Source organism: Mauremys reevesii, linkage group 4 (genome assembly GCF_016161935.1).
Source record: "Mauremys reevesii isolate NIE-2019 linkage group 4, ASM1616193v1, whole genome shotgun sequence".
NCBI classification, from domain to species: domain Eukaryota; kingdom Metazoa; phylum Chordata; order Testudines; family Geoemydidae; genus Mauremys; species Mauremys reevesii.
The window spans coordinates 77,462,352-77,480,593 of NC_052626.1; the positions used below are offsets into that span (position 1 = coordinate 77,462,352).

Consider the following 18,242-nt stretch of genomic DNA (forward strand, 5'->3'; position numbering starts at 1 on the left):
CTGCCCCATGCTGCGGAGGTAGGCGAAAAACCTCCAGGGCCACTGCCAATCTACCATGGAGGAAAATTCCTTCCCGACCCCAAATATGGCGATCAGCTGAACCCCGAGCATGCGGGCAAGACTCTCCAGCCAGACACTCAGGAAAAAGACTTTCAATCTCCCAACATTGACCCTCGGTACTAATTACCAGTGGTCGCACGTTATTGACCTATTGACTAAATCATGTTATCCTATCATTCCCTCCATAAACTTATCAAGCTTAATCTTAAAGCCAGAGAGGTCCTTCGCCCCCACTGTTTCCCTCGGTAGGCTGTTCCAGAATTTCACTCCCCTGATGGTTAGAAACCTTCGTCTAATTTCAAGCCTAAACTTCCCAACTGCCAATTTATATCCATTTGTTCTCGTGTCCACATTAGTACTGAGCTGAAATAATTCCTCTCCCTCCCTGGTATTTATCCCTCTGATATATTTAAAGAGAGCAATCATATCTCCTCTCAACCTTCTTTTGGTTATGGAAAACAAACTGAGCTCCTCAAGTCTCCTTTCATACGACAGGCTTTCCATTCCTCGGATCATTCTAGTGGCCCTTTTTTGTACCCGTTCCAGTTTGAATTCATCCTTCTTAAACATGGGAGACCAAAACTGCACACAGTACTCCAAATGAGGTCTCACCAACGCCTTGTATAACGGGACTAGCACCTCCTTATCTCTACTAGAAATACCTCGCCTAATGCATCCCAAGACCGCATTAGCTTTTTTAACGGCCACATCACATTGCCGACTCATAGTCATCCTGCGATCAACCAGGACTCCGAGATCCTTCTCCTCTTCCGTTACTTCCAACTGGTGCGTCCCCAGCTTATAACTAAAATTCCTGTTAGTCATCCCTAAATGCATAACCTTACACTTCTCAGTATTGAATTTCATCCTATTACTAATACTCCAGTTTACAAGGTCATCCAAATCTCCCTGGAGGATATTCCGATCCTTCTCCGAATTGGCAATACCTCCCAACTTCGTGTCATCCGCAAACTTTATCAGCCCACTCCTACTTTTGGTTCCGAGGTCAGTGATAAATAGATTGAATAAGATCGGACCCAAACCGAACCTTGAGGAACTCCACTGGTAACCTCCCTCCAACCTGACAGCTCACCTTTCAATACGACCCGCTGCAGTCTCCCTTTTAACCAGTTCCTTATCCACCTCTGGATTTTCATTTCGATCCCCATATCAAACGCCTTACTGAAATCAAGATATATTAGATCCACCTCATTTCCCTTGTCTAAAAAATCTGTTACTTTCTCAAAGAAGGAGATCAGGTTGGTTTGGCACGATCTACCTTTCGTAAAACCATGTTGTAATTTGTCCCAATTGCCATTGACCTCAAGGTCCATAACTACTCTCTCCTTTAATATTTTTTCCATGACTTTACATACTACAGATGTTAAACTAACAGGCCTGTAGTTACCCGGGTCACTTTTTTTCCCCTTCTTGAAAATAGGAACTATATTAGCTAATCTCCAGTCAAATGGTACAACCCCCGAGTTTAGAGATTCATTAAAAATTATCGCTAACGGGCTTGCAATTTCACTCGCCAATTCCTTTAATATTCTAGGATGAAGATTTTCCGGGCCGCCGGATTTACTACCGTTAAGCTGTTCAAGTTTGGCTTCTACCTTGGATACTGTAATTTCCAACCCCACACCTTCATTCCCATCAGTCACTCTGCCACTATTCCTAAGCCCTTCATTAGCCTCATTAAAGACCAAGGCAAAATATTCATTTAGATATTGTGCCATGCCTAGCTTATCCTTAATCTACACTCCGTTTACAGTTTTAAGCGGTCCCACTTCTTCTTTCTTGGTTTTCTTCCTATTTATGTGGCTAAAAAACCTTTTAGTATTGGTTTTAATTCCCTTCGCAAGGTCCATCTCTACCCGGCTTTTGGCCTTTCTCACTGCATCCCTACACCCTCTGACCTCAATAAGGTAGGTTTCTTTGCTGATCCCTCCCATCTTCCACTCCTTGTACGCTTTCTGTTTTTTCCTAATCACCCCTCTGAGATGCTTGCTTATCCAGCTCGGTCTAAAACTGCTACCTAAGGACCGTTTTCCCTTTCTCGGGATACAGGCCTCTGACAGCTCCTGCAACTTCAACCTGAAATAATCCCAGGTGTCTTCCACCTTTAGATCCCTAAATATGTTAGTCCAATCCACTTCCCTAACTAGTCGCCTTAATTTAGTAAAGTTAGCCCTTTTGAAATCGTAAACCTTAGTCTCAGATGCAATTTTGTTTATCCTTCCATTTATTTTGAACCGAATTAGCTCATGATCACTCGAGCCAACGTTGTCCCCTACAACCATTTCCTCAACAAGGTCCTCACTATTCACCAAAACCAAATCTAAAATGGCATCCCCCCTTGTCGGTTCAGCTACTACTTGATGAAGGAATTCATCAGCTATCACATCTAGGAAAAGCTGAGCCCTATTATTATTACTAGCATTTGTTCCCCAATCTATATCCAGGAAGTTAAAGTCTCCCATGATCATACAGTTCCTATTAGTATTTACCTCCTTAAAAACATTAAAGAGTTCTCTATCCATATCCAGGCTAGATCCCGGCGGTCTATAGCACACCCCAATCACTATCCCAGGGGAGGCTCTAGCAGTTTTCTTCCCCAATGTGACCATTGCCCAAACAGACTCCGCATTATCCATTCCATTACTAGTTATTTCATTACAGTTTACCTCATTATTGACATACAATGCTACTCCCCCACCTTTACCTTTGTTTCGGTCTTTCCTAAACAGCACATACCCTTCCATACCTGTACTCCAGTCATGACTATCGTTCCACCATGTTTCGGTTATTCCTATGATATCCGGTTTCAATTCTCGGACCAGGAGCTCCAATTCCTCCATTTTGTTACCTAGGCTTCTCGCATTGGTGAACAAACATCCTAATTTTTGCTGTTTGGCTTCTCTCACCTTTGTTACCCAATTTGGTAGGGACCCAGTACCACCAGTATGACCTATTGGTCTAGTATCCATCCCCCCCTCTTCCTTATGTCCAAACCCCTCCCTCTGGCTATATCCGTTCTTATCCTGTTGTCCTCCCTCTCAATGTTTAAATTTGGCGTGGAGAGTGCCTGGACCTCTCCCAACCATCTCCCCCCAGTTGGGGTTTTCCTTCTTTAAAATCTACTTTCAATCTTCAGAAATTAGGATCTGACCGTCTTCTAATAATCTTTTCAAATAACCTGCACAGCCTTCTTTTTTTCATTAGAGTGGTAGCTAGTCTGACTTTTGCTTACATCCAAAATATTTTCTCTAGTGTCTGTTTTGGTGCTAATCTCATTTTCTTCATTATGCAGTTGAATCCCTTTATTAGAATCTTTGATAAAATTATAAAAGCTTTGTGCAAGTTTTTGATTGTCCATTTACATGATTTCAACTTGGTTTCACTGTTGATCTGTCACCTGGGTGAATGTGATGGTAGACATATGAGTTTGTACGTCTGCTGCTGTTTATTTGGAGATGGTTATCTGAAAGGTTAGGTTCACAAGCAGCAGCATGAGATCTTACATTTATTCTTTGCAAGAGGAAAGAGCCAGCAATTTGATTTTTGTTTTAAAATGAACACTGATTTTGACAGATATGATACCTGGGAAGTGTAAGGAGTTTGAATGACTATATTGAAATGTGTCAGACAGGCGTAGACTTTTGGGACAATAATTGTGTTTCCTGAGGAATCCCTGGGAAGTGGTTAATGCAAATTTCACAAACCTGGTTATGCAAAAATCCAGCTTTTTGAAGCTATGTCCTGTGAAGATAACCATTGACCAGTGATTTCCTGTTCCTGGAGATTAGATCAAAGGCTCGAGCTGTATAAAGAAACAATTGAACTGTCCAGCTGGGGTTTGGTTCCTGATCTAAAAACTGCCGTGAACTCGCAACCAAGGGGGAAAACCCTGGTGGGGTGTGAAAGACTGGAACCTACCAGAGCTCTATATTGGAATTGGGGATGACTTCTAGTAAACTTTTAGCATGCATGTTTATGTTTATATGTGTTTTCTCTGTAATGTTTTTGCCCTAGGAATAAATGCGGTTTGCTTTGTGAAGGCTGGTTGGTAATGTGTGTACACTGTTAGAGCCTCTGGAAAAAGGTTAACCGCAGATGCTGGACTCAGGTCATACATGCTGGGAAGTCACAGTGAGGTGCAGAATGACTGCAATCCTAAACCCCCAGTCTGAAGGGAGAGAGATATGGATATCCAACCCAAGATAGGTGACGGCTAGGAAACCTAAAACCTTAAGGAAGATTGGCCCAGGGTCAAAGGTGTAGTTTACCATGGAATTGCAACACTGATACTCAGTGGAAAGTGGACATAAAACAAATTGCTTATAATTAGAGCTGATCAAATATTTAATTTTGAATAATATTTATTATTATTTCTGTGTATTATGGTAGCAGCTAGAAGTCACAATTGAGATCAGGGCCTAATTGTGCTAGGCACTGTACATACATATGGTAAGAGATGGTCTCTGTCCCAAAGAGTTGACAGCAGGAGGATAAACAGAGGCACAGAGAGGTGAAACAACACTCCCTGTCTGTGGCAGAACCAGGAATAGACTTTAGGTCTCCTAATTTGCAGACCAGTAACCTTTGTTTGCCTACATTGACTAACTTAGTCCCCTTTTTAGATAATGAATAGACTGCAGATCTATTCCATTTTCTGTGAATGTCTTCATTATTCATAAGTATCCATAAATAAATAAAACATTTGAAGGCTGTGGCTGGTCTCTGGATGATTTTCAAACACTTCTTGTTTGTTTGATTGGTCACTTAAGTCATCTGATATTGTTTCTGCTTTCTGACTGTATAATGGGAATGTTTTTTCAAATGAGAATAACAGATAGCAAATATCTCATTTCCCAGTACAAAATTTTGGCTAAATAAACATTTGTACTTAAATGCAGGCAAATGCTAAGATTCACAAACATCTTTACAATCCTACAATGGTTTGCATGAATAATATCAGCCCATGAATCACAGCAAAACAACGCAGGCACCTTTAATTAATTAATTAATTATTTTTTAAAATAAGGTGGCTTTTGTTATTGTTGTCTTTGTTAACTATTTACCCAGCCCAATGTGTTAAGGAGATCTGGGTTCAGTTAAATTACTCCACCTCTTCATGCCTCAATTTCTCCATCTGTATAACAGGGTTATTAATATTGACCTACCCCGTTATGGGGCAGGATGAAGTATTGATCCAGTGATTTTTGTAAAGGTCTTTGATAAGCCCTGGTTGAAGTGACAAGAGAAGGACTAATTATTAGTCTTACTTTGCAGAGGGGAGGAGGTATTCTGTGCAGCCATCAATACATGGCTATGTGTACACTTGGAACAGGGGTTCTGACTCCCAGCTTGTGTAGATGTACCTGTGCTAGTTCTGCTGGAGGTAGATTGCTAAAAATAGCAGTGTAATCAGGGTAGTACAGGTGCTGGCTTGGCCTAGCTGCCCGACTATGTACCCAGAAGGTCCAGGTGGGTATGTACTTGGGGTGGCCAACCCAAGCCACTGCCCATGTTAGCCCAGCTACACTGCTATTTTTAGCACACTAGTGTGAGCAGAGCCAGAACAGATAGGTCTACATGAGCGGGGAATCATACCCCCTGTAGATGTAACCAAAGAGCAATTAGAATCTTATAATCAACCATAGTAATTCTTTATAAAATGGGTAAGAGAGTCAATCAAAACAAGAATGAGGCAATAATACCCCTCCAGGAAAAGCAGAAGGAAGTTCTATTTCCTGTCCCTAGCTTGATAGAGCAGCACATATCCATAATTCCCCCCTCCTCATTGGATGGTGCAGTGAGACACGCCCCCATACCTACTTTAACCACAGCCCCCTCCAAACCATCAGGTCTTGAAGAGCAGACACAGTGAGAGATTGCAGAGTTTTAAACCTTGTTTCCTTCCATGGCATGGATGCTGTAGTAGGGGTCTGCTAGTGAGTCAGTATTGCAGTAGTGAAGCATGTGCATATTATTCAGGAACTCCATGGCTACTGGCAAGCAGGAGGCTTACACAACACTTGATATTCCAGAGTGAAAAGGCTTATGCAGAATCAGTAAACACAATTAAAGAGGCTGAAAAAGAGCAGTGCCCATTACTGCCAGGAGCCACTGGAAGGGTTCCAAAGTCTACCTGCCTTAATGAAAAGTAGGGCTTGTTCAATTTCCCAACAAATCCAGGGTGTGGTGGTGGTGGTGGTGGGTTATTGGATCAGTGACAGCTATGTTCCTCAGGGAGGTGGGATGCTTAGGGTCTGATGTTTGATAGAGAGAACAAACAGCTCTTTGTTTTCATATCCTCCTTATAGACATTCCAATAAATAAAGAAATGAAAACCCTCCAGAATCAGTATAGACTAAGAAAGCTCTGTTGAGGTTGCTAGGCAGCAGAGGCCAAAGGCATAGAAAGCAGGCAGGGCTTTGAAAACAAAATCAGTGACTTATGGGTTATCTGGAATAACCACTTATTGTGTCATCTTTGTTATAAATAAGTAAATGTGGAATTTATGGTTTTTTTTCCCCCTTGGGTAGATGAGCAGCATCTTTAAGAGATTTGAAATGAAAGACCTATTTTCGTATCTCATTCCCATTAAGCTTTTGGGATTATACATATAACTATTATTTATAGTGATACTGATTGATTTAATTGAGATATTTGACTCTGCAATGTACTGACTTGTGCCTATATTCTGGAAGCAGTTTGGGGCAGCAGGTTGATTTGTTTGTTTAATTGTTGCTTATGTTTGATTTTATATCACTGTATGTATTTGTGCATATATACATAAAAAGGACCCAACAAGGGTCAGAGCACCGCTTGAGATGTGCTTGCCTCTCACTGATATCAGTGGGAGGTGAGGCACCTCAGCACCTTGTAGGATCAGGCCCTATAATGAGATCCCTCACTATCAAACCGTTGCACTAACACAAGGCTGTTCCTATCACCACTACCCGTATTACGAGGCAATAGCACTCCCAATAGCCAGGGAATTCAGATGCAAGGTTAAAATTTCATCCTGATGGGCCAGTTGATCTCCTTGACATCTATGTTTAAATAAGTGCATTCAGGTTTCTCTGGATAGGACTGTCTCCTCAGGGTCAGCATGTGTATGCTTATGGAAGGGTCTAGCCACCTCTGTGACACTGTCTTTCACACCCCTAGTATTCCAAGGGCCCAGCAAGATGAGGAAGTCCACGGGTGGTTTGGAAGTGGATGACAAGCATCATCTACTGCAGCTGGTAAATCCACAGAAAAGGTTATGCAGTGCCTGGGGTACCTTGTATATAGTCTGCTTGCTGAGCTCTGGAATACATCCTTTAAGAGGGGTTCTGGGAACATCCACCACAGGAGAAGACTTGGGATTATGCTGGAGGGAGAGGGGAGCACAAAGCTCCAGAAGTATGGAGGCCCAAGTCCTCTCCATGGTTTGTCCTGTACCTTCTGAAGAGCTCCCAGTGTCATCAGGATTTAGGGTCCCAATCCCCTTCTTTTATGTGTGAGGCAAAACTTGCCCCGTTTCATGGGATAATTCAGAGGAGAAACATCAGAGAAACCTTCTGGTTTTTTGTGTGTGTTTGATTTTTAGACCCTCTGATGGTCCTGTTAGGAACTGCATCTCACAGGTTTCCAAAGGTAATCCATACAGTACTGTCCGCTCCTGGTAATACAACCATATCAGCTGTATAACAGTCTTGAATAATAGGACCATTTGCTAGGGAATGGGGAGGATTGAACTGTAAATATTCTTGTCTGATTAGCTTTATTCCAGCCCCTTGCCCCAGGTTTAATTCTCTTGCTTGGTGTGTGATTTCTTTTTTTAAACCACTCTTGTTTATGTTAATTGTCAAAGCTTTGAGACTCCAGAGAATGTACGGACTGCAGGTCCATAGTCTCACAGCATCAGGGCCAAGAACCAGGAGACCCAAAACATTTGTAAGCAAGATGATACCATCATCCTTATTGCATCCTGTAAAGGATGTGCCCGCTTCCCACTGGGTCCCGTGTCCCTCCCAGGATCTGGTGCCCCTTTACCTGGGAGCTGCCCCCTGGCAATACCCCCACTAGTCTCTATGGGTCTCCCCTCTCTGGGAAACCCCCAACCCTCTAATCCCCACCTTGTCTCAGTCATGGGCTACTGCCAGTCACCTTCTAGCCCCCGCTCACTGGGGCAGACTGCAGTGTAAAAGCCACTCATCAAGGGGGTTCAGACCTGCTGCCTTTCTCTGCCACCCAGTACCTCTGTGGGCCTAGGACCAGGCCCTGTAGCCTGGAGCTCCCCTGCTCCTATTGCCTTTCCCCAGCCCTGCTTCACTCCAGTACCCTTTAGGACTCAGGCAGCTAGGTCCATCTCCCTTCTCAGATAGAGGGAGACTCTTTGGCCTCTGGCTCACAGCCTTTTTATCCAGTCCAGCTGTGGCCTGATTGGAGTGTGGCCCAGCTGTGGTCAGCGACTCACTCAGCTTCTCACAGCTGTCCTCACTCTCTTTCCCTGCTGCAGCCCTCTCCAGGCTGCTTTTAACCTCTTCAGAGCTGAAGCGGGGTGACCACCCCGCTACACATCCCAATCGAACTGAGCCATGACATCCCAAATGAAATAAGCCATTGTATTTTTCCATTGGCCCAAATACTCAGTCACCTGGTGTGAATCTGCCACTTAGTTCTGAGCGCTGTTAGCTTGCAGTGGTATCTTCACTACATACATATTTATTGGTTCTCAGCTAAAATTAGGTTTGCTGAGCAAATAGATTTTGTGCACTCATCCTAAACAGATTATTTCCCAGGATGCTTTAGGGAAAATGTGACAAGATGACTCATTCCTTTCCTTTATTGTGCTATAATACCTGTGCAGGGAGAGAAAATGTAGACAATGGAAAATCATACTAATTAGACAATGCAAACTCAAATGGAATTTCTGATGGAAAAGTTACATTAGTGGTGTCTTTCCACTTCTGACTGGGGGCAGGGGAAGCTAGTTAGAATGTTATCTCAGCTAGGGAAGCTTTTGCCTCTGCTCAGCACTCAGTGATGTAGATAGGCTTGGCTGGTTGAATAATAGGCTGGGCTTTCAAAAGTCTCAGGGAAACACCTTCCTTTTTTCTTGCTGGTGAGCTCCCTCCAGCTCCCTGGCATCCGTTAATTAAAGCCATTCAGAGTTACCGCTGCTGCAATTCACAAATTGCTTCCATGCTTCACCAACCTTGGCAGCCACAAGGCAACAGACCAATCTGCAATCATAATCTTGCTGAGAGTTACAATTCTACATGGCCTGCAGCCCTGACAGAGAGTGAGATCCTGAGGCCTCCATGTCTAAAAAGAGCAGCTATCTTTATTGTGTTTGACTGAGACGAGCTAATAGATACATTCCTGCGGGGAGGGAGGGAGGGTAGGTGGCTGGGGGGTTGTGGGGAAGGTAGAGGGATAGGATGGATCTTACATTTGCCAATGTTCAGATCATTCATTTTATTCCCCCACCCCCCATGGATATATAGAATTTTGGTTTTCTGCCTGTTCCACCTTCCTTTGCAGTTTTGACTATTGGCCTCAAAATGTTCAGCAAATGTAGCATTGTATATTTTATTTTGTTTTGAAGGTGTCCAAAGAGCCTGCAGAAGTTGGTTTCTCATAAACTGGTGCCAGCAAATGAAAGGAATAATGTAGTTAAGGAACTGAGCTGGGACTCAGGTGATCTGCATTCACTTCCTAGCTCTGTCCCAGATGTCCTCAGTGACACCAGGCAATCTATCTATGCCTCTATTTTCCACCTGTGAAATGGGGCTAACAATACTTCCTTACCTCGGAGAAGTTTTGTGAAGATACCTTCATTAATGTCTGCTAGCTACTTTGATACTACTGTGATTAGGACCTTGAAAGTACCTAGATAAATAACCCTGGTGCCATTTATGATAGTAGGCTTTGTACCCAATGGAAAAAATGATTTCCTCACACTAAGGATGTAGCTAAAAGTATGTGTGAGAGAAAAGTGTCTGAAGTTAGACCAGCTGGAGTTGAGATCTTCAACTGCCCATACTAATTAGTGATAGCACTTAATCTTAAAGGGGGAAAAAACAGGGTGCTGCAGGGAGTGGGGTCCGTGGCTTAATAGAGAGTGCTCTTCAATCTGGTTCACTACAGAGCCAATGCCCCAGTGGAGCAAGGGAGGCACTGTGTGGTTGGAAGTGTTGTATTTGGGGGGGTGAGATACAAAACTGAGCTCTTGATTGTAAGTGATTGTTTAAGACTTGGCTCCCTAGTTAATGAAAGATTTTGTTTTAGATGAATTCTAAGTTTGGATATTTAAATAGAGCCTCCTCTTGCAGCTTCAATTGAATATGGTATTCTCCCTCAGTTCTGACCAAATTCTGCATCCAGTTAAACATGTTTAAATTTAATATAAATCCAGTGGAGTCACTCAAGTTTCACATTGGTGCAAGTGTGTACAGAATTTGGCTCTTCCTTGCCTCAGCTCCTGTACAATATTTCTGTGCACTATTAAACAGCTGCCCCATTCAACCCCAGAGGTGGCTGGATTTCACTGTTAATCTTTTTGACTAAATAATTTGTTTGGGTTCCTTAAAGATGAAAGATGCTAAATGTTAGATATATGGGATCACAGTCTCAACTGGTGTATATCCGTATAGCTCTGTGAAAGTCATGGCTCTGTGCTGAACTACACTAGCTGAGCAATTTGCCTGTTATTTGTATTCCTGTGGTTTATGGTAAAGTGTAATCACTTTGTGGCACCTTATAAGAGAGTTTGATGTCCATCTTGAAAAAAATGGCAGTTACATGACATGTAGCAAGTGTTAGAATGTTTGTTATAAATTTTGAGTATCCATTTCACATCCCATCCTTCCCATCCCTCAAGTGCCTCCGAAGTTCTCTTAAGATGGGGAATGGAGTATGGATTTCCCTCACCCTCCAAATGCAGGCAATGTGTGTGTCTTGGAAGAGGATTGTGCGGGAGAATGAATATGGATGTTTCACCCTCTAAATGTGGGTAAGACAGCTCTGCCCCATTGAAGTCAATGGTACCACTCATGGGCCAGATCCTAAAATACCTACTGTGTTTTTACTTAATGACATCAATGGGAATTTTGCCTTGGCTAAGGGCTGAGTAAAATCTTGAGGGCCCACTCACATATCTCTGATCTAAACGGAGGGGACCTCCCCCCCATCCCAAGATTCCTTCCCTTTTGGATATTTCCTCTCCTTAACCCCCATGTGGCAAGGGAAGATCAGGCTCTGAACAAAGTACTTCTGAATTTTAGCAATATGGGAGTTAGGGTATGTCTAGACTGCAATTAAAAATCTCTTGTTGGCACATGTCAGCTGACTCAGATTTGCAGGGCTTGGGCTACGCGGCTGTAAAATTGTGGTGAAGAGGTTTGGGCTCTGACTGGAGACCGGGCTACGGGAACCTATCCCCTTGTGGGATCCCAGAACCTGGGCTCCAGTCTGTGCTTCAATGTCTATATTACATTTTACAGCCCTCAGAGCCCAAGCCCAGTGAACCCAAACCAGCTGACATGGGTCAGCCAGGGGTGTTTAACTGCAGTCTAGACATACTCTTAGTGACTACAGGTACAAGCCCTAAATCATTTGAAATCTCTCTACATGGCAGGCTAGTTTCAAATAATAAGTTCAAGATTCTCTTCTAAGGAGAATTTTAATAGTCAATACCCCTGTTTTTCTTCCACCCACCTACAACCCACTCATGTTGCTAATAGAGTCTTGCTACAGGTTTGAATTCTGATAACTGTAGATTTACTTGTACAGATTTTTGGATTAACCTCCAAAATAAAAGCCATTTATAACAAACAAATAGCCCTGCATTTCATTCCATAAAGCAAGCAAGCACAAACAAACCCTTAATACATGGGATGCAAAATATACCAGCTAAACACCTAAGTGCAATTAGCTAAAGGTAACTTAAAAAAAAAGATTCTACAATATGTTTCATGTGAGTATATTTTAAATATACAAAAATACTTTTATTCCATAGCAATGAATCAGGAAGCTTTATTTAATTATATTAATGTATAGGCTTTTTTTGTTGCTTATAACCAGAGTATCTGAAAGCTTCAGAAACTGTAATTAATTTAGATTTATAAAATAAGAGAGACCTCCCTGAACAGTCTAGCTACATCTGACCAATACTTAAATCTACAATACATGAATAAATGAAACAGCAACCTATGATTTACAAGTATACTAAATAATCAGCACAGAAATAATCAAAATTCCTAATATTTCCTAAATATTGTACCTATGTGCTTGTGAAGCAGTCCTTCTTAAAATATGTCCCTTGTGGTATACTCCAAATGTTAGCAGATCAGTGACATTATCTTTGTGCACACACCCCGTAAGCATTATAATTGTCCCATTTTACAGATGGCGAAACTGAGGAACAGAGATTAGGGACCTGACTGAAAGCCCATTGAAGTCAATCAAATGATTCCCAGTGACTCCATTAGGCTTTGGATTGTTCCCTAAATTACTTGGCTCAAAGTCAAGCAGGAGGCCTGTGGCAGAGTTTAGAATAGAACCCATATCTCCTAATACTGATTAAACAAAACAAAACAAAATGGCATCTTCTACTTTATGGCTCCAGTCCAGCAATTTGATCTACTAATGTGAACCCTTTTTCCTGTGCACAGCCCGGTTGGGGCTAGCTAGAATCCCTGCTTCCTAGTGAGACATACAACACTTGTTTGTATCCCTTGAAGGTTCTATTTCATCGGACTTCATGTTTGTGACATGTTGAGGTAAAAAAAATGCTTTTTGTAGGTCATTTTTGGAGGTAGTTATATAAATGTTTATATAGATCACTTCTCCTTCCAATTCCTTTATGCTCTTTTAACGGTGGGAGAATTTGAAGCTCATTAAAGCAAAGAGCTTATACCTAAAAGCAAGCATAGTAAAGACTTGCTGCTTTGCAAATTTCCCCCATGTTGTTCTGCCAAGAGAGCTAAAGCTCCAATGCTGCTCAATCAATGTGTTTTGAGTCCTGATCTACAGCTCCTCCTACTATTCTAGTCCTGAGCTGCTTCTAAGGAGGCACTTAGTATTGCAGCTGATTTCATGGTTGTTTAGTAATGCTGGCAAATATTCACTAGCTACAGAGTTGAGCCCCACCAAACTCATTTAATTCTTTCACACCAATTAAGCCATAAATTGAACCCGTATTTCCATAAATGAAAAATTTAAGCTGTTATTTTAGAAAAGGGAAAGAATTTGAGACCAAGCTGGTTACTTGCAAATGAAGTTTCAACCTGACATGTAGCCAAGCAATATACCTCTGAGAAATTGGGCTTATAATATATATCAAATGAACCTGAATTGTGTTAGCAATAATTAATGAAAGCCACATAAAGCCCTTGTGCTTCGTGCAAGGTCACAGAGTGAAAGCCCCCAATTTCTCACTTGTTTAAATCTTAGTTCTAATTAGCATGATTAAGGGTAAGTTTAGTTTTTGGTTTTTTTAATGTGTAATGTGTTTATAAAGTCATGTCAGCTAAGTGATGGCCTCTACTCCAACAGATCTACCATACCTGCTGTATGAGACACATGCAATTGTCTAAGGATTTCCACTTGAACTTTCTCCTGAACTCAAACCTTAACCTGAAACATTTCTGAGCTGACAGAAAATTTGGCAAACTTTTTTTTTAATATGCATAGACCTTGATATTTCCCAGAGTAAGAAGTGCCAGAATGCTGTCAGAAATGCTCTTCTGATGAGATTTCCAGCATCCTGGTTTTCAGCTTCATGAGGTTCATAACCAAAACAAGCTGAAATTAAGGACAATTGCATTTTACTTTGCTTTGTTTAGTGTTTGATTGTTTTTGTTTTAATTCAAACTGAACTATAGATAAAATAATGCAAAAATACTGTTGTTTGGGTAGGTGAAAAGTGAATCCCAACTTTGTGTGGGATTTAAGCTGGTATCATGGTGTTATAAACTGAGTTTCACAGTTATTTAGATATATTAGTAGAACACATTGATGTGCATCATCAGTTGCATTTTCAATGAATGTTTCCATCAGCTACCTTTGTTCAGGGATCTGGATGTGATGGAGAAGGGAAGATCCATATTTCCATGGCTTATCTCAATGGTTCTCAAGTAGGGGTCTGGCGCCCCCTCGGTGGCTGCAAGCAGGTTTGAGGGGGGCCACCAAGTAAGGCCAGCATTAGACTCACTGGGGCCAAGGGCACAAAGCTGAAGTCCTAGCGCATAGGGCTGAAGTCTGGGGCCCTGAGCCCTGCCACCTGGGGCTGAAGCCAAAGCCTAAGCCATGTAACTTTGTGGGGCACCCTGTGGCATGGGTGCCTGGACAGTTGCCCTGCTAGCTACCCCCTAATGCCAGTCCTGGCTTTTATATGCAGAAAACCAGTTATTGTGGCACAGGTGGACTGTGGAGTTTTTATAGCATGTTGGGGGTGGGGCGGGGGGAGGGCTCAGAAAGAAAAAGGTTGAGAACCCCTGGCTTATCTGACTGGCAAAAAGGTTCAAAGCTTTTGAGCCAAGGAAACAGGAAGCAGAGTTCCAATTGTTCTTTATTCTATCGTGTTCAGAAGTAACTCATTGAGAGAAGTAAACTTCTTTGGCCTGGTCTACACTAGGAAAGTAGGGCAGTATTCACACCCCTAAGCAACACAATTAAATGGACATAATCCCTGGCATAGGCGATGCTAGGTCAACAGAAGAGTTGTCCTGTCAACCTAACCACTTCCTCTTGTGGAGCTGGAGTACCTACACCAACGGAAGAACCTGTCCCATCAGTGTAGATCGGGGTCCCCAATGTGATGCCCGCCGAGATGTCTAAGTGCACCCACGTACTGGCCGGTGGACGGCCATCCGCCGAAATGCCGCCAACAAGCTGCGTCATCCAGAGGCATTGCTGCTGAAGTGCCGCCGATTTTCGCTATTTGTCGGCAGCATTTCGGCGGCAACACCTATTGACGTTGCTGCTTGTCGGCAGAATTTTGGCAGATGCTCATCTGCTGCCACGGTCCTCCGTGGCTCGTCGACTGGCGCCTGCCAGGCAAAAAAGGTTGGGGACCACTGATGTAGATAGTGTCTTCAGTGAAGCACTACAGTGGCACAGCTGTAGTGTTGCAGTGTGGTGTACTCTCTTGCTCCACCACCTGCACAATCGGCAGAGAAATGTCAAGTTAAAAGTAGTTAAAGCCAGGGAACAAGTAATAATTAAATCACGGATCATCCAATTTCCAGGCTTACATTAGCAACCTAACCTGTTTTTGTCTCTCTGAAATGCACCTCCAAATGTTTTCAGAGTGATTCATTACTCCTAAATTTTGGAGTCTTCAAAGGAGGCAAGAGGGAAATGAGACAAAACCCAAACCTCCTCGGGAACATGGGACTTGCCTACAAAGGGCATGATCTGAGGCCCGTTAATGCTGATGGAAAGACTCCTTTTGACTTTGCAGGGCTTTGGGCCAGCCCTGAGAAACAGACTGTTAGTGATTTGGGAAGATGTGTGAAGAAGTATTTCCTTGAATTTGCTTTATTCTCCTTATTCTCATATTTTCCCCTCACGATTACTAATGAAAAACTCTTTTGTGTGTGTATGTTAATTCCAATTTCACCCTCACATTTTAGTCTCATTTTCATAATGCTCAAGATCAAACATAATCTTCAAATGTATGAGAAATGTCTAAAAGGATGGGAAAAAGCACTCATTAGACCTAAAGGGAACATTATTACTATTATTATTATCTATTAATTAGTCATTCAAGACTTATATTCAAGGAAATATAAAAAATCTGATTCTGAAAAATGCTGAACATTCCCAACCCTTGCTGAAGTCAATGGAAATCCATGATTGATGAGGGTGCTAAGAACCTCCAGCATTACGCCCAGATTGTCACAAATGTACACAGTGATTTACAAGTAAATAGAGGAAAATTCACTCAAATAAATATATATAATATTCTCTTTCTGATGTGGGTGCCTATCTGCCAGTTATAATCATAACTCATGTTTTAACTCATATAATTTTAATTATAGTCTTAACTCCTGAACATGCTAGTAGGAAAGAGATCAAGCTGAAAGATTTTTTTCTGTAAACATAAAAAAATACCCTGTATGTTAAAATAAAGCAAACCAATATGGGATGCGGTTAGAAATCTTGACAGTATGTAAATTATTTTGAACTTTTAAGTTTATCCATTAGCTTCATGATTTTAACCTCTATTACTCCTAATGACAGAGGTATTTGTGCTTATCTCACTCATGTTATTCTAGGAGTCACCACTGTAATTAAAGGTGGAGTGTAGCATCCATTATAAACCGCATTTTCTCATAACTGTCTTCAGTAAATCCCATCAGGGTGGAAGTTTACCCTGCTTCTTCTCAACATAGTAGTAGGCATTATTTTATTCATTCATTCATTTATTTAATTTCAGCAAAATCTATTCACCATTGTGAGTTTTGTCCAAATTAAAAACTGAACACTTGTCCCATATTGTCTAATAAAAAATTCTGTACTCATAATTGTCAGTGGCTGAACTTGATTTGTTCCTTAGATCTCTTTGATTTTGTGACATTTCAGTGTGAGATTTTGCAGTAGTAACATCGTATTAAGCCTAATTCTTCATCATGGAATTTATCTTTGCGGGTGTCTCCATGCTAAGAAAAAAGCTGTTTTCATATCTCATGTTAAGTAGGCAAAATCCTAAAGAAGACAAGGCAGTTTGTCATTTTTACCTCTGTTAGCGCGTTGAGAGAGGAGGGAGAGCTCAGGGTTTAACCTGACCTGCTAACATGCATTAAAACTACAACTTTCTTGTCTTCTCTAGGATTTCACCTCATGTTAGTTAGCACGTTATACAGGATGTGGTTAAAAAAATCACCTTTTTTGTAGTAAAAACAAGGTGTGTATGCAGGTGTGTGCGCTGGTGTCAACCCTTATTTAGAGTGCCTAACATTTTCCATTTAAAATATCCTTGGGGCTTTCCTTGAGAAACTCTTAACACCTCCATTGCTTGCAGTAGGCCTTTAAAATTTGTCACGGCCTTCAAAAAGAAGAGTGAAGTGCCTTTTCTGTACTGCATGAAATTCCATTCAGGTTTGACTGAGTTATAAACTGTTAAAAATAGTCATTTCTCTTGCTTTGGAAGAGGACATTTTGGCAGCATGAACAATAACTAAACACAAACAGTCTGAAGAGCTAGGCTCATGCCAACACCAAAGAATCAGCAGCCCTGGGAATGTCTGGGAGCTGACTTAGAAGTGATAGTGCTGGGGGGAGGAGGAAGGTCAGGTCAAGATAGGCTCCTCCTTCTCCTCTCTGAGCACACCTCCCCAGACTTGGAACAGGTCCTAACATCCCATCCCTCCTTCTGGGGGCAGCAGATGAGGCAAGATCCCACTCACTGCCTGGAGGGTGGGGAAAGGAAAGAAAACCAGACTAAACTGGGTTTCTCCCATCCACCTCCTGGATATCCAGCACATGGTGCCAACAGTCCATCACCCTCTGGGATAACAGTCTTTTCTTGCTGTCAGCTCATATAGTTAGTCACAGAGGTCAAGTTGTAGACATCTGTACTACATTCCTGAATGTTCAGGGTTCAAACCCTGCTGATGATGCCTGATCGAGGGATTATTACAGTTATACATAACAGAATTTGCTTTAACATTTTTCTGGGAGGGCACCTTATGAAATGACCTAAAAAATCCTACAAGGCAGGGTTATTAAAAACATTATTTTAATTGCAAAAGGTCAAATACTTGAAAGGTAGGAATTCCCGTATTTGTCATTGTCTTGAAGTACATGATCACACAAACTAGTTGTTTTTGTTTTCCACAGGACCCTACCTCATTCAGTGCACATTTGCATAACGGAGCAGAATTATGGTTGCAGGAGCAATCTTAAATCTGACATTTCCCAACTTTTGAATGTTTGACTTTGCAACCTAAATAATATGTTTTAACTAAAAACTTCAACTTTCATCTGATACCCACAATGCAGATTCTTAACTCTGGAAATCCACTCCCTGTTCAGAAACAAAACTGCCCCCCCCCAGAAATAAATAGGAGATTCGGGCATCTAGAGACAGTAGAATATTGCACTGAGCTCTGGAGAGATGCTCAAAGTGGAACATTTTGCCCTACATCTGTATTTCCTCAGGTTGTGAGTACTGT

General features: G+C 41.9%; 1 protein-coding gene across 1 annotated transcript in view; it reads left to right on the top strand.

The window, feature by feature from the left end:
- Positions 1–13,517: 13,517 nt before the first annotated feature.
- LRRC4C (leucine rich repeat containing 4C) overlaps positions 13,518–18,242 on the top strand; it is a 77,027-nt gene continuing 72,302 nt past the window's right edge. Inside the window, exon 1 of the mRNA XM_039538624.1 lies at positions 13,518–13,536. The gene's annotated coding sequence lies outside the window, so the exon portion shown is untranslated. The remainder of the gene's footprint in view (positions 13,537–18,242) is intronic.